This window comes from Erythranthe guttata, chromosome 13 (assembly GCF_056151865.1).
Source record: "Erythranthe guttata isolate IM_541 chromosome 13, IM_541, whole genome shotgun sequence".
Classification (NCBI taxonomy): Eukaryota; Viridiplantae; Streptophyta; class Magnoliopsida; order Lamiales; family Phrymaceae; genus Erythranthe; species Erythranthe guttata.
Genome location: NC_142545.1, coordinates 10172285 through 10187500, shown reverse-complemented (window position 1 = coordinate 10187500; position 15216 = coordinate 10172285). Strand labels below are relative to the sequence as shown.

General features: G+C 36.2%; 1 long non-coding RNA gene across 3 annotated transcripts; it reads right to left on the bottom strand.

The window, feature by feature from the left end:
- Positions 1–7493: 7493 nt before the first annotated feature.
- Positions 7494–9337, bottom strand: LOC148765851 (uncharacterized). 3 transcript variants are annotated; one of them, XR_016029283.1, is made up of 4 exons: positions 9186–9337; positions 8726–8817; positions 8210–8282; positions 7494–7913 (listed from the first exon to the last, which is right to left on the bottom strand). It is a non-coding gene; the product is annotated as an uncharacterized LOC148765851 (long non-coding RNA). The 3 variants fall into 3 exon arrangements; XR_016029282.1 differs by having other exon boundaries at positions 7494–8282; XR_016029281.1 differs by having other exon boundaries at positions 7494–8817.
- Positions 9338–15216: the final 5879 nt, after the last annotated feature.

Here is a 15216-nt window from a genome sequence, read left to right as displayed (position 1 = left end):
TTCGTTCCTCCGCTCAAAAACTCCAAATTAATTTCTCTCTAAAAACCGCTCCCGCTCAACATGTTCTTCAAATTCGTTTCTTCTCACAAAATTTCTTCCGTTTTCTTCAAAAAACAAGCAAAACTGCAGTAGACGGAACGTTTTTACTGCGATTTTGCTGTTCGTATCGTCATTGAAGCCCAAAAATCGTCGCACAAAAAACTATCCTTTAATCCGTCTCTGAAACTTTGATTTGTGTACCTTCTCAGAGATAATGGCGAAAAAAGCTATATCGAGTACGTTTTTTTTCTAACCCTAGCGAAATTTTGGTTTAATTATATTGTATGTTTGTTTTTTGATTTTTTTAATATTTTACTGTCTCAAACCCCCAAATCGTGTGAAAACATCATCAAGGACGAAGAAAAAAGTTTCGAGTATGTATCTCCTCCTTCTCTGATGTATTATTACTCTGCATGTTGTTTTCTAATTTCAATTTTTACAATCATGGTAACTTAGGGTTTTTTTTTTGCATTTTCTATAATCTTGGTGATTCGAACAGTAAAATTATACTTCTTCTTTCTATAGTTTATTATGTCTAATATTATGTTGCTTTTCGGTGGAAACTGCTGCATTTATGTAATTTAATATTATATTGCTGCCACTGACAGTAAAATTGCATTCATTAGTTTTGCTCTCGTAATTTTCTAACTAGGCTTGTAGATAGTCCATTGATTGCCTGCCATTGACAGTAAAATTAGGCAATGTGTTTTCGAACTGCCTCGTATTCTCTATTTTGTATTATTACCCTGCCACTGGCAGAAGTATTTCATCCACTGTGTGGTTTTGTTGTATTGCTGGCACTGACAGTAAAATTGACTTCATTAGTTTTGCTCTCGTAATTTGCATGCCTAGATAGTCCATTAATTGCGTGTCATTGATCGTAAAATTAGTCAATGTGTTTTCGAACTGCCTCGTATGTTGCATTTTGTATTATTACCCTGCCACTGACATAAAATTGCATTCATTAGTTTTGCTCTCGTAATTTTATGCCTGGATAGTCCATTAATTGCCTCCCATTGACAGTAAAATTACGCAATGTGTTTTCGAACTGCCTCGTATTTTCTATTTTGTACTATTACCCTGCCACTAGCAGAAGTATTTCATCCACTGTGTGGTCTTGTTGTATTGCTGCCACTGACAGTAAAATTGACTTCATTAGTTTTGCTCTCGTAATTTGCATGCCTCCATAGTCCATTAATTGCATGTCATTGACCGTAAAATTAGCCAATGTGTTTTCCAACTGCCTTGTGATGGGGCCCATTTTGGCAAACTTGGGCCGAACCATTTTGAAAGTGGGCCAGAGAGATAATTGTGACCTAGTATAATTTTCCTATATAAATACATGTATAAACCCTAATTAGGGTCAGGCTTTCACACACAATCAATAATATTTTCTCTCTACAAACTCTCTCTCTCTCTCTACTATTGAGGTCTCTGCCGCTTTTTGGTGTCGAGTTCTTCGATCCGACGAGCGGTGGACTTTTCGGCAACATCAAGAGTAGGGCTTCGAGAAGATCTTGAGGGTGCGAAATTCGAGCACCATCAAGTGGCGCCGTCTGTGGGAACTCCGAGTCGGGTTGAGACGTTGAGCAATAAATTAAGGGAAGATTATGATAAATATAAATCCCCTATAAATTCTTAATTATTTGTGAATTTTGTGAAGATTGATGTTACCTCGGACTTATGCTTTATTAATTTGAATATATTTATATGATCGCTAGTGTGATGATAGCAATATGACTTTTATGCTAATCAATTTTGCCTTTCAGTCATGGGAACAATAATAATAAATTAATTGTTGAAAGATATGAGCAATTAGGGATTTAATTGATTAATTAAAACGATACTTTAGAACTCCATGGAAATCCTCTTCAGGTGTTATTCGAATTTCTGTATTTCTCATCTTGCGAATTCTTATGCATATCAATTATATGATTTTTTGCCGAACCAATTTGAATGTGGTATGCCTAATATTTGAAGCATGTAAACAAATAAAAGTGCATGTTTAGGTTTGTGAAGTTTAGCAGTAGTTCGCATGAACAATTTTATGTTATTGAATCGTATGCTGCCTTAGAAATTCGTGCATGTTAGTAGTTCAATTGAATTTTCATGTTTTTTGTCGTAAGACTGAATAGTGATTACGGGACCAATTTCTGTTGTAACAGCCCTAATGCATCTCGATCTAATTATTTTTGTGAGTGTGCTATGTGGACCATTTTAACCGGAGGTATTGGAAAAAGTCTCAACAACTATGAAGGGAAATTTGTACGCAAGATATATTATTTCTTTTTCTTCGTCTTCACAGTTTAAGAATCTTTTAGGGTTTTTTCCATTTTAACTCTTTGTTATCGACTTTGATTTGTATCTCTTATTCTCCATATTTGTATTAATTGAGCAACTCGCTACACTTTTGTGCCTCGATTATTTTTAGGTCGCTTAATATGCATATGTGGATTACAGCCGGTGCGAGCTGATTTGGGATTACCGCGAGCACGAACAAACAAAGTTGTAAAATTAATGATATTATGTTTTGTAAAAAAAAAAAAAAAAAAAAAAAAGGTTAAGCTTTCCTGGAGCACAAATTCCTTTGTTGGCACGAGAATTGTGGAAGATCGCATTGGGGCTCGCGTTTGACCTCATAAGCTCGAATCAACATGGGCAGGAGATAGGACATGAAGACACCTCTCGAAATCTGATTCGGGGAAGCTCAAAACTCCCTTCCACGGTTCCTCGAGGAGATTCGAAAGAGATGCTGGAGCTCAACCTTCTTGAAGCTGCGCCGGTGATCCGCTAGAATAAGGAGAATTTAGAAGTCCCTTCGGGATGAGATGAACACATTAAGTTCGCGAGCTCGTTGGCTGGTTGGAACGTCCAACAACTCCGATGGTTGTTTTGCAAAAAAAAAAAGAAAAAAAAAAGAGAGAAGCTAATTGTTTAAAAAAAAAAAAAAAAAAAAAAAAAAAAAACAAAGAAACAAACAAAAAGGCTAATTGTTCGCAAAGGGTTGGAAGATCCCCGCGGCTTCGGCCCAAAAGGTAGTTAGAAGTACGTGAAAAGGGTTGGAAGATCCCCGCGGCTTCGGCCCAAAAGGTAGTTGAAAGTACGTGAAAAGGGTTGGAAGATCCCCGCGGCTTCGGCCCAAAAGGTAGTTGAAAGTACGTGAAAAGGGTTGGAAGATCCCTGCGGCTTCGGCCCAAAAGGTAGTTGAAAATATGTGAAAAAGATTGGAAGAACCCCGGCTTCGGCCCAAAAGGTAGTTGAAAGTACGTGAAAAGGGTTGGAAGATCCCCGCGGCTTCGGCCCAAAAGGTAGTTGAAAGTCCGTGAAAATGGTTGGAAAATTCTCGCGGCTTCGGCCCAAAAGGTAGTTGAAAGTACATGAAAAGGTTGGAAGATCCCCGCGACTTCGGTCCAAAAAATAAATTATGAACGGTCGTATGGTTGAGCTAATTGCGCTCGCTCGAAGGAACTATTTATGGATATAAAAATCAAACAAGAATAAAATAATACTTCAATAAACGCATGTTTCAAAAACAAACATAAAAAGTCAAGGCTATGCGGTTGGCGCAGTAATCGTAGTACTGCGCAATTATGGTAGCATGTTAAACAATAATTATGTGGTTTCGAGGACAATATGTGGTGGAGGTTAGCTCGCATCTTGGTTGGAAAAAAAAAGATGGTTGACTTCTAACTTTTCATATTCTCAAGCGAACCGCCTCGCTAGGTTCACTAGAGAATAGGGGGGACTAGATGATGGGGCCCATTTTGGCAAACTTGGGCCGAACCATTTTGAAAGTGAGCCAGAGAGATAATTGTGACCTAGTATAATTTTCCTATATAAATACATGTATAAACCCTAATTAGGGTCAGGCTTTCACACACAATCAATAATATTTTCTCTCTACAAACTCTCTCTCTCTCTACTATTGAGGTCTCTGCCGCTTTTTGGTGTCGAGTTCTTCGATCCGACGAGCGGTGGACTTTTCGGCAACATCAAGAGTAGGGCTTCGAGAAGATCTTGAGGGTGCGAAATTCGAGCACCTTGTATGTTGCATTTTGTACTATTACCCTGCCACTGACAGTAAAATTGCATTCATTAGTTTTGCTCTCGTACATTAGGGTGATTTTGTATGCCTGGATAGTCCATTAATTGCTTGCCATTGACAGTAAAACTAGGCAATGTGTTTTCGAACTGCTTTGTATTTTGCATTTTGTGCTATTACACTGCCACTGGCAGAAGTATTTAATCCACTGTGTGGTTGTGTTGTATTACTGCTACTAACATTAAAATTGCATTCATTAGTTTTTCTCTCGTACAGTCCACTAAATGCCTGCCATTGACACCATTTCATTTTCAGCTCCCTCATCATCTGAACAAACAAAAGTGCCAAGGACTAAGATCATTCAAAAGAAAAGGGATGGCCCACAATACAGATCAAGTATAATCCGATTGATCAACTTCTGCAAAGACCTGAATCTAAGTAATGAACATGTAACGTCTTTGAGGAGAACACCATTTGGACAGTTCTACAAGAATTGAACTCGTATCTATTCGAAAGTCCGACTTCCTCATACAAAGAATATTGAAGAGATACAACCATGAAAAGAAAGGTTTTGTTATTGGCAAAAAAGTATTGAAAATAAAGAGGAGAGAATGTAAGCTCATATTTGGCTTGAATAATGGAGTATCCAAATTGACAATAGCTGAAGGTACAAGAAGCGCAAGGCCAGAAACACCATTTGTTACCAGAAGATTCAGCGGTCTTCAAACTGTCAATATTGGAGATCTAAAGCGAGTGTTGCTTCAAATTCAAGACGAAGATAGTGATGAAGCAGTTGACGATATAACATGGATATTAATCCTTAATCTCATGACAAACTTCTTCTTCGCTACTAATGGGAAATTGGTTAATTGGTCATTTTTACAGTATGTGGAAGATCTGGACAAGAAGAATGAATACAATTGGGCGGAGGAAATTGTCAATTTCTTCATGAAGTCAGTTCGCAAAGTAACGACAAAAGCAGTGAAATCACCCACATAACCTAGTCTAAAATATGTACATGGATGCACTAGCTTGTTACTGGTATGTGAACTAACAAATCCAAAGTTTAAAAACCCATTTTTTTTTGTTACACTGATTAATTTCTTCTTGTTTACAGTACTGGTTCTTTGAGCGAACATCAGCAATTGATCCAGAAAAGGATGAACGGTTTCCAAGATACCGAAAATGGAACTTGAAAGATGTATGTCGCCAAGCCAACGAAATTTCGATAAAGCATATAGAACCAGACCAGGTAAAATGAAAACCATACAACAATCTATTATTCTGTATTTACAACCATGTAAGATAGTAAAAACCTTATTTCACTGTCAGTGACAGTGTAGTTGACATTGATTTAATAAAATGTACTATTTCTCTGTCAGTGACAGTAATATTAAACAATGTTACTGTATCATTACAGGTTTCTGTTAAAACGTTGGAACCAACAGATTTCGAAGCTACTTCTCTGGGAGAACTGGAAGATGAAGAAGATGACGTTGATGACATTGAGGATAACGAAGTTGGTGACGAGCAACAAGAACAACCAGTTGGGAAACAAAACGCAAACAAAAGGAAGAGAAGAACTAAAGGAGTTCTGCCCCATCAGAGCAATGAATCTGATTGAAAGAGAAAAGTCAAGGGCAAAAAGAAGCTAGTCAACCAAACAAAAAACAATTCCTCTGGTAAATGAGAAGACAAACAATGTGGTGATAATGAAGAGGCAAGCACCGGAGGATTGGATGCGTTGGCAGCAGCTGTAGATGCTGCTAAAATGCCCAACTCACAGTCAAACAACGAAAAAAAGTCACATGGCAGAACAGATGCAGATTCTGACAATGACTATACACACATTTCTCTGAGTTATGGTCAACAGGGATCGCCTCCGAGTGTACAAGAACAGACTTCAAACATTAACATCAGAGTTGCACAACTTGAATCCGAGAAAACACGCTTACAGAAAGAGGTCACAGATCTACAGAGTGAAATAGCAAAAATTAAATATGAAAATGCGACTCTCATTTGCAAAGTAAGCACTCTCACAGTTTATAAACAACAATTTAGCGAGGCTTTCCGATATACCAACTAACTCTCAGCTAGAATCTTCTCTCAGTACAAGATTGACGAAAGAAGTAGAAGAACTGGAAAAAAACTCGGTGATGCAACTCAGAGGAATATGTCAATTGGGACTGAGATGGCGAATCTTTGGGCTGCGAATTAGGCATTACAGAAGGACAAGGATGATGTTGAAAAACTTGGAGAATTGAATACGGATGTCATGAAATCTCAGGGAAGCTCTGATGCATCATTTACCACCATCCAGGAGCAATATTGCCAAATTGTTGAACTGCAAAAAGAAAATGATAGCTTGAAGCAGAAGGTTGAAGATATGCAGCTTACTTTGAAGGATGCAATTGATGCAAACCAAAAGATGACTGTAGAGCAACAAAAAGAGGGCAATGATAATGATACAAACTTCGTCGATAATCCGATCCAACTCGCAAACACATAGCAAAAGCGAGTGTACTTGAATTCAAATCCAATCTCAAGTGCAAACTTCGACAAACTTTTTCTAAATTTGCAAACAGCTGTCACTTTTTCTAAATTCGACTCTCTGAATCCGCAAACAGTTGTCACTCTCCTCTTGTCATTTTTAGTATACTTGAATTCAAATCCAATCTCAAGTGCAAACTTCGACAAACTTTTTCTAAATTCTAGCCGCCCCCCACGAAATACTTGACCGACATCAGTAATCAAGTTTACCCAATGTGAACTGAGCAAAACCTTCTTTGTGCAGGAAACACTAAGTGGATTACATAGTGAATTAGCAATTGCAGTGCGTGCTTGAACATCAGAGACAGGTAATGTACTGGGAGAACATGCCATCGACCTTGTTTCAACCAAATTGCACGATGACTGAACTACCTTCACAATAACTTCAATCCTTTGAATAGAAAATTGATCAACTAGTAAAAGAAAGAAGCCTTGATACATCTTTGTTATCTCTTAGTAAAAAACCACCACTACAAGAAAAGGTCCTTTTAACAACATGCGTCTCACGTTGTCAAACTATTTCGACAACATTCGAGCGCACATGGTTGACCAACATGTTGTTAAAAATAACCGGATAATAAGAACGTGCAAAGTACGTGGTAAACGGTGTTGTCGTTTATATTACAACAACATTCATCGTATGTTGCGATATAGCATTCACAAGATTCACATCCATGTTGTGGCTAGTTTACCACCACAGACCAGTGCATCTTGCAATAGAATTTTAACAACATTTATATGCATGTTGTAGTTTTTACTTAATTTCACACAAAAAAATTACAATAAATAAACCAATATTTTCCATTTTCAAATAATTTACTGGAAATACAAATTGAATAACAATTATACATAAAAAACATCATTTCATTAAAATAATTATTCATTACAATAAATTATCTATCATTCTCAAGAGTAATAAACTCATCTACATTACTGTTAGCCTTCTACAAATGAAACAAAAAATGATCAAAAAACAAGAAAATACAATGTACATTTTGTTTGATTAAGCAAAATAAAATAGAGCTCTTCTACAGGACATTGATGCTAACCTCTCTAGCAATCACATGACATCGATGCCAACATCTCTGTCAAGAAGAAAGAGCTTAGGTATTTTACTAAAATAATAATAAGGTAGATCGGAATTCACAAACAAATACGAGAGAGAGATAGAGAGAGAGAGAGAGAGAGAGAGAGAGAGAGAGGAGTTCTTATCTTGTTTCGCTACGTAGCTGCAACACTTAGACCATAAGAAATCATGTAAGAGATGGTTTATGTGTTCACACTGGATATAAAACATCAAAATAAATGATAAGAAACTTATGTTTGGTTGAAGAGCAAAAGTTGATGTACTATATTAATACTTATATTTTTGATATAACTGAAGTTAATTTCCGAGTCAGACATCAATCCTGCTATCAAAAAAAGAATCTCGAATGTACTCTAGACTTATTAAAGTACGAACCTGTCGATTATGAGAAAAGAAAAGCTACTAAAATGAGCACATAAACAATAGTGAAAGCAAGTCCAATAAAAAATATTTGATGCCAACGTCTCTACCATGAATAAACAAATTCTTACCAAAATTTATTAATTTGCTAGTATATGTTTGCCCAAGTCATCAGATCTCAAGCGATTGATTACATGGACATTCCTGAAGAAAAAAAAAAGATCTTTCTCTTTTATTAGTCACCATAAAGTAGCAAAAATGGTTCAGAGAATCTTATTTGTATAACAACACATTTTCTTCTTTGATATATAAAAGGAACTTGAAGAAAAATTTAAACTGCAAAAGGTTACTCACAATACTTTATATCATCCAAACCCATCAAACTGCTAATAAATATTCATCTAGAAATCCCATGTTATTTAATTCTGAGCAAACTAGCTATCAACAACCAGTTCTGATTTCTAGACCAACACTTCTACTATTTGCAATTCAGCCATTACCTTTCATTACAGAAGACAATAACTTAATATATAATACATACCTACATAGATTGATAGAGGTGATCACAGTTTAAGCAAAAATACTCTGCATATATAAAATCAATTTGGGGTGCACCAGCAAAAACTAGAAACAGAGAGAGACCTTACATAGAGAAATCGAACACTACTACATCCTTGTTCATGGTTCTTGGAGAGAGAATATCGCTCTTGATCAGTGATGACACCACAAGAATGCAACTCTTCAGTGAAACGAATTTAAGGCATTAATTAGACATAGAAAACCTAATTTCATTCCAAACATAAAAGAGCCCTAAACAAAATTACAAAATAAAGAAAAAAATAAAAGAATCATACGATTCATCATTGTAAGAACAATATTGAATAATCGGAGAAGAAAAACGAGTCGTATTCAAGAAAAAACCCCTAACATTCTTTTAGGGTTTTAAAGAAAAAACCCCTAACATACAATTGAATAATAGGAGAAGAAAAACGAGTCGTACATAAGAAATATCCAATTTAGGGTATTCAAGAAAAAATCCCTAACATACAATTGAATAATAGGAGAAGAAAAACGAGAAATAGATGGAGAGCAAGAAGATTATAGTACCTGTGTGCGGTGATGGCCGGTGGTTTTCCCGGAGACACTCGCGGATGGAGACGGATCGGAAGAGAAATCAGGAGAATTTTCCCATAGGAAGAAGAAAGAGAGGAACGATTACTCTACGTGGTTGTGAACTTTTCGCCGACAACCGCTGATGGAGACGGCACTTCTTCCATGAATTTCGATAATAAATATTATAAATTCATAGCCTTTAATAGCAATCACCCGTATATGTGTGTAATTGTGTATATATATACTTAACTAATATATTCAGAATATATATTACGTATTATATTATATATATATATATATATATATATATATATATATATATATATATATATTATATATATATATATATATATATATATATATATATATATATATATATATATATATATATATATATATATATATATATATATATATATATATTTAAAACATGTGCATTTAAAAGTTAAAACTTATACCAAGACATGGTAACATAAATAATAATGACGACATGAATCCTTAAACTGGTTTGATGGATACAATTTTAATAAATTTACAACATGCAAGTGCATCTTGTAGTATATAGTAAATAATGACAAGAAACACTGCATCTTGTTATATTGGTTAAACATTGAATAATTTTACAATGTGCTAATGCACCTTGTAGTTGGTTAGTTTAACAACATGCAACCTAAGAGTGTTGTAAAATACATTGAGTTGTCGATAATCTATTTAGCCCACTTAAATTTTATTAATTAGCTCAACCAAAATTTCAATTAATGCAAAAGAAACCCCTTTTTTTTTTTTTTAATTAGCCGACTCAAAATCCAAATTAATGCAAAAAAGTCCCAAATTTTATTATTTAGCTCACCCAAAATCCAGATTATGCAAAAAAAAAAAAAAAAAAAAAAAAACTATAAAATTTGTTTATATTTCTTGTTTTTTTCGTTTATGCTTTTCCTATTTTCTGATTTTATCACAAAAAATCCTTAAAAAAATTCGGGAGCGCTCCTGTCCCCTTACGAAACTTTCGTTATTGGGTTAGCCATACACTTTACATCGCACTAGAACGCTCTTATTGATGATCCTTTACTCCGACATCATCTAGGGTTCCTCGAACAATGTGATATCTTACACACCAGGTTAATACTTAAGCATTCCCCCTCTTACTAAGACTGTATATCTATTTCTGGTTGCTCACTTTTGAGTTCCCTTCGGTGAGAACTGATCAAGGGTTCCGGTGGGGGTTTTTGCCCCCGTTCGGTGATGCAGAGTACTGAACTTGTGAAAATTGTATTTAACAAATTATTCAAGAGTAAAAAGCAGTTTTGCCCCCTAAATTAATACCCGTTTTGCGCTTTGCCTCTCAAACAATGTTTTTTTTTGCACGTTTTTACATAAACTCATCTTTTTGTTGCACGGTGCCCTAAAAATGGTATATTCCGACAAAATTCATCGGAATTATAAGCATGTGAGCCACACGTGAGATTGACAGGGCTAAAATTGTCTTTTCACTTCCAACTTGGCTGGAGTTTAAATTCCCCATCCATCTTTCTTTTTCTTTCTGTTTTCTTCTCTTCTTTCAATAATTTTCTCCTCTGCTTCCAATTCTTCTTTCCCGTTCATCACTTACCCCCCGTAGACCGGTTCCCACAGCTTCCAACTCCGACAAGGAGACCCGCCCCCAAATACCAGCCCATAACCGCCCACCATCAGAAACGACTTCGTTTTGACGCCGACGACGAGGCTAATGGATTAATTCTCGCACTGATGATGTCGGCATATGAAGGCTGAGACATATGGAGAGCCGAAAACTTCGATTGGTTGTACAGATCTTAGCCGGATACTTGAGAAATCAACGGGTTCGGATTCGGGTTATTCCAAATCATCATCACCTTTACCTATGGCCGTGAAATGGAGGAGTGGGGGTGGTGGTCGTCGGAAAATTTGGGGACTTAGTTTGGGATTCTTCTGGTTGGGGACTTTGGGGATAGTGGCGGATCTAGACAACATTTTAAGGGGGGGCAATTTTTTTAGGAAAAAATATATCCAACGGGAGGTTATAATTTTGGAGATTTCAGGGGCAGCGCCCCCGAATTTTTTTTCGGGTTATTCACAAAATATTGCTAAAATAAGTATATATTTATAATTTTGAAGTAAAAATATATATATTTTAGTAGTTGTATTTTATATTGTAATAACAAATAGAGAAATAATATATAAAATTACATAAAAGAATAGAGAAGAAAATAAAAATAGGGGGGCAAAAACACATATTTGTATAATAATATGCCAAAAAGCAATAAAAAAACGTTGGAATATTTTTTTCTGGGGGGGCGGCTGCCCCCCCTGCCCCTTAGTAAATCCGCCACTGTTTGGGGATGGGTTGGATTTGGCTGGGTGGTGTGGGCGACGGGATGACTGAGTTTTATTTATTTATTTTTATTTTTTATTTGTATTTTTTATTTTAATAATTAATTTATATTTAATATATATTATGTAAGTGAATGGACAAATTTACCCTTCAAATCTCACATGCATCGCACGTGTTTTAATATTCCAATAAGAATTGTCTGAAAATTCCTTTTAGGGGGCATCGTGCGACGAATTAGCAAGTTCATGTAAAAACGTGTAAAAAAATTTGTTTAGAGGCAAGGTGCAAAACGACTCTTAATTTAGGGGGCGAACTGCTGTTTACTCATTATTCAATGTGCACCCAAATTGTATTTAATGAATTATTTATAGTAGTTGGTCTTTTTTTTTTTTCGATTCTGCGATAGGGCGATGTCCCTGAACCCCCGAAAATTTAAGTCCACTTTGTACCAAATTCCTGGACTCGCCATTGGATAGAAAACTGGAAAATATTAAATTACCCTTATCAAGTCAAAAATTCTAGTTGTAATTTAAAAATAATTATTCTATAAAACGAAAAGCTTAATGTATTTTTTTGTAAAATGAGAAATGTAATATATTATTGTGTTTTTTTCATTTTACAGCACAAAAGGTATATAATACTAGTTATTGTACGATTGACAATTTATTCAATTTAAAAATCAATTTGAAAATCTTTAACATTATCATTAATTATGATTATTATATTACTATTTTCTATATAATATATTATATTATAGTTGTTATCGAACTTTAATTTTTTTAAGAAACAAAGTCTTTAAAAAAATATTTCTCTAAAGTTGAAATGAAAATTAAATTTTAAAAAAATATATGTGCTGTAAAATAGAAAAAACACAATAATATATTATATTTCTCATTTTACAAAAAAATACATTAAGCTTTTCATTTTGTAAAATAATTAAAACAAGAACTTTTGACTTGATAGGGGTAATTTAGTCTTTTCCAGTTTTCTATTCAAGGGGGTTATGTGTTAATTTCATACCATAAGAGGGTCATGTGCAAAATTTCAAAACCACACGGGGGTTATGTGTCTAATTTCATACCATAATGGGGGCTTATACTATGCTACATCGGGTGAAATACACCGGGTAGATATTTACCATTCATCTACACACGAACACACACACACCCACATTGGTGTGTGTAGATCAACGGTAAAAAATCACCCGGTGTAACCTTCACCGGATGTAGCATAGAAATAACCCCATAAGGGGGTCATGTGCAAAATGTCAAAAACACAAGGGGGTCATAAGGGGGTCATGTGCAAAATGTTCAAACCAAAAGGGGGTTAAGTGCTACTTACCCTATTTCGAATATCCCACAATTTCATCTGCCTCACAATCGTCTCCACAAAAGGGTCAAAAAAGATTATCCCCAATTCCACGGTGGCACCACCTTTGTTTCACCACAACCACCACCATCGTGGTCTTTCCACCTCCTCTGCGAACCTCTTTTCTCCACACCAGAACCTCCAAGAAATTCAAGAAGAAACGCAAAATTCGAAGCCATTTTCCTCAGAGATGCCCATTTCAGATTACTCACCAAAATAAAAGATTGTCTTTGTGTTAAATTTTTCGTCGAAGTAGATTTCGAACTGATGACGGGACGACGTGAATTTTGGTGGACAGTAAAATCAGTGATTTTTTTTTCTTTTTTCTTTATATATATATATATATATATATATATATATATATATAGATAATATATATATTTCAATTAATGCAACAGAAGCCCCATTTTTTTTTATTAATTAGTCTACTCAAAATCCAAATTAATGCAAAAATGGTGTCAAATTTTATTAATTAGCCCACTCTAAATCCAAATTATTGCAAAAAAAAAAAAAAACTCTAAAATATTTTTTTTTCTTTTTTTTCCTTTTTTTTCGTTTCTTCTTTTCCTATTTTCTGATTTTATCATAAAAAAATTCTAAAAAAATTCGAAGCCATTTTCCTCATCCCACAATTCGAAGCCATTTTCCTCAGAGATGCCCATTTCAGAATACTCACCAAAATAAAAGATTGTCTTTGTGTTAAATTTTTCGTCGAAGTAGATTTCGAATTGATGACGGGACGACGTGAATTTTGGTGGACAGCAAAATCAGTGATTTTTTTCTTTTTTCTTTACATATATATATATATATATATATATATATATATATATATATATATATATATATATATATAATATGCCTAATTGGGCCAACCCAATGGGCTTACAATTTATTTACCTACTGTGCCACGAGCCCAATATTTAAGACCACTATCACCGAGGCCCAATCACCTTCAAATAAAGTTTGGGCCCGACAATCTCAACTAAGCTATAAATGATCATTTGAACTCATTCCATAAGGTACGTCCAATTAACTGAGTAATACTATAAACTGTATTCTCTGGACTATTTCCACTATCAGCACGTCTGACTTGAGCGTCAGAGGGGTTTCCGCCGGATCAACCCCCGGCCTAGTTCACGTGTTCTATGATCGCAGGTATCTCAAGGTCATCAAGCTCGTGAGCCAGTGATCCACTATGCTCTTCCTGCTCATCATAATTCAACTCTCTAAGGTGATCTAACTTTAGCATCATCATTTTGGCGCCGTCTGTGGGAAGGCAAACACAATCACGTAGCGCACATGATGGCCTTGAGACATCTGCTCAGGGGAGTGTGACACTGCTAACAACCTCCCACCTCGTGGAGGCTCTGGCTTGTCACATCCTCATCCCCATGCTCGGGATCCACTACGAGGCCTTCCTCGGATGTTCCACTAGATCCTCAACAGGATTCACTTCTCCCCGCCCCTCGATCGGTTCAGACAACCGAGGAGGCCCTTCAACGCTAGTAAGGGTTATCGACTTCCTGGGGGCTTACATCTGCCCCCAAAATATTTCGTTCGCCAAGGGTTATCGACTCCCTGGGGGCTTACATCTGCCCCCAAAATATTTCGTTCGCCAAGGGTTATCGAATCCCTGGGGCTTACACCTGCCCCCAAAATATTTCGTTCGCCAAGGGTTATCGACTCCCTGGGGGCTTACATCTGCCCCCAAAATATTTTGTTCGCCAAGGGTTATCGACTCCCTGGGGGTTTACTGCCCCCAAAACATTTCGTTCGCCATGGGTCATCGACTCTCGGGGACCTACCTCCATCCCCCTCGAATGGTTCAAATAACCGATAAGGACCTTTAGCGTACGACCGCGAAAAGTTTCAACTCGTGTTGCCACTGAAGCAATAGCACAATCGTGCGCATCCACCTCAGACCATAGGTCTCGAGCGTCTCATCCAAAGTGGGGGGCTATCACATCTCAAGGAACGAGGATAATCTCTCTACTCAAAAAATAGAACATCCCCAAGTGGGTGCACATCAACCAGATAAAGAAAAAAAAATGAAAAAACAGGAAAAGAAAAAAAAAAAAAAAGTTTGGGTGAGCACGGGAACAGTACGCGCGCGCGTTAGAAAGAAAAAAGAGAAAAGGAAAAAGAGAGAAGAAGAAGAAAAAAGAAAAGAGAAAAAGAATAAAAATAAAAAATAAAAAAATATATTAAAATTCCGGGCACGATTCTCGAGGCAGCGCGCGGCACACTTACCGAGGCGCGCATCAGGCACGCTTCCCGAGGTGCGCGGGGGCACGATTCCCGAGG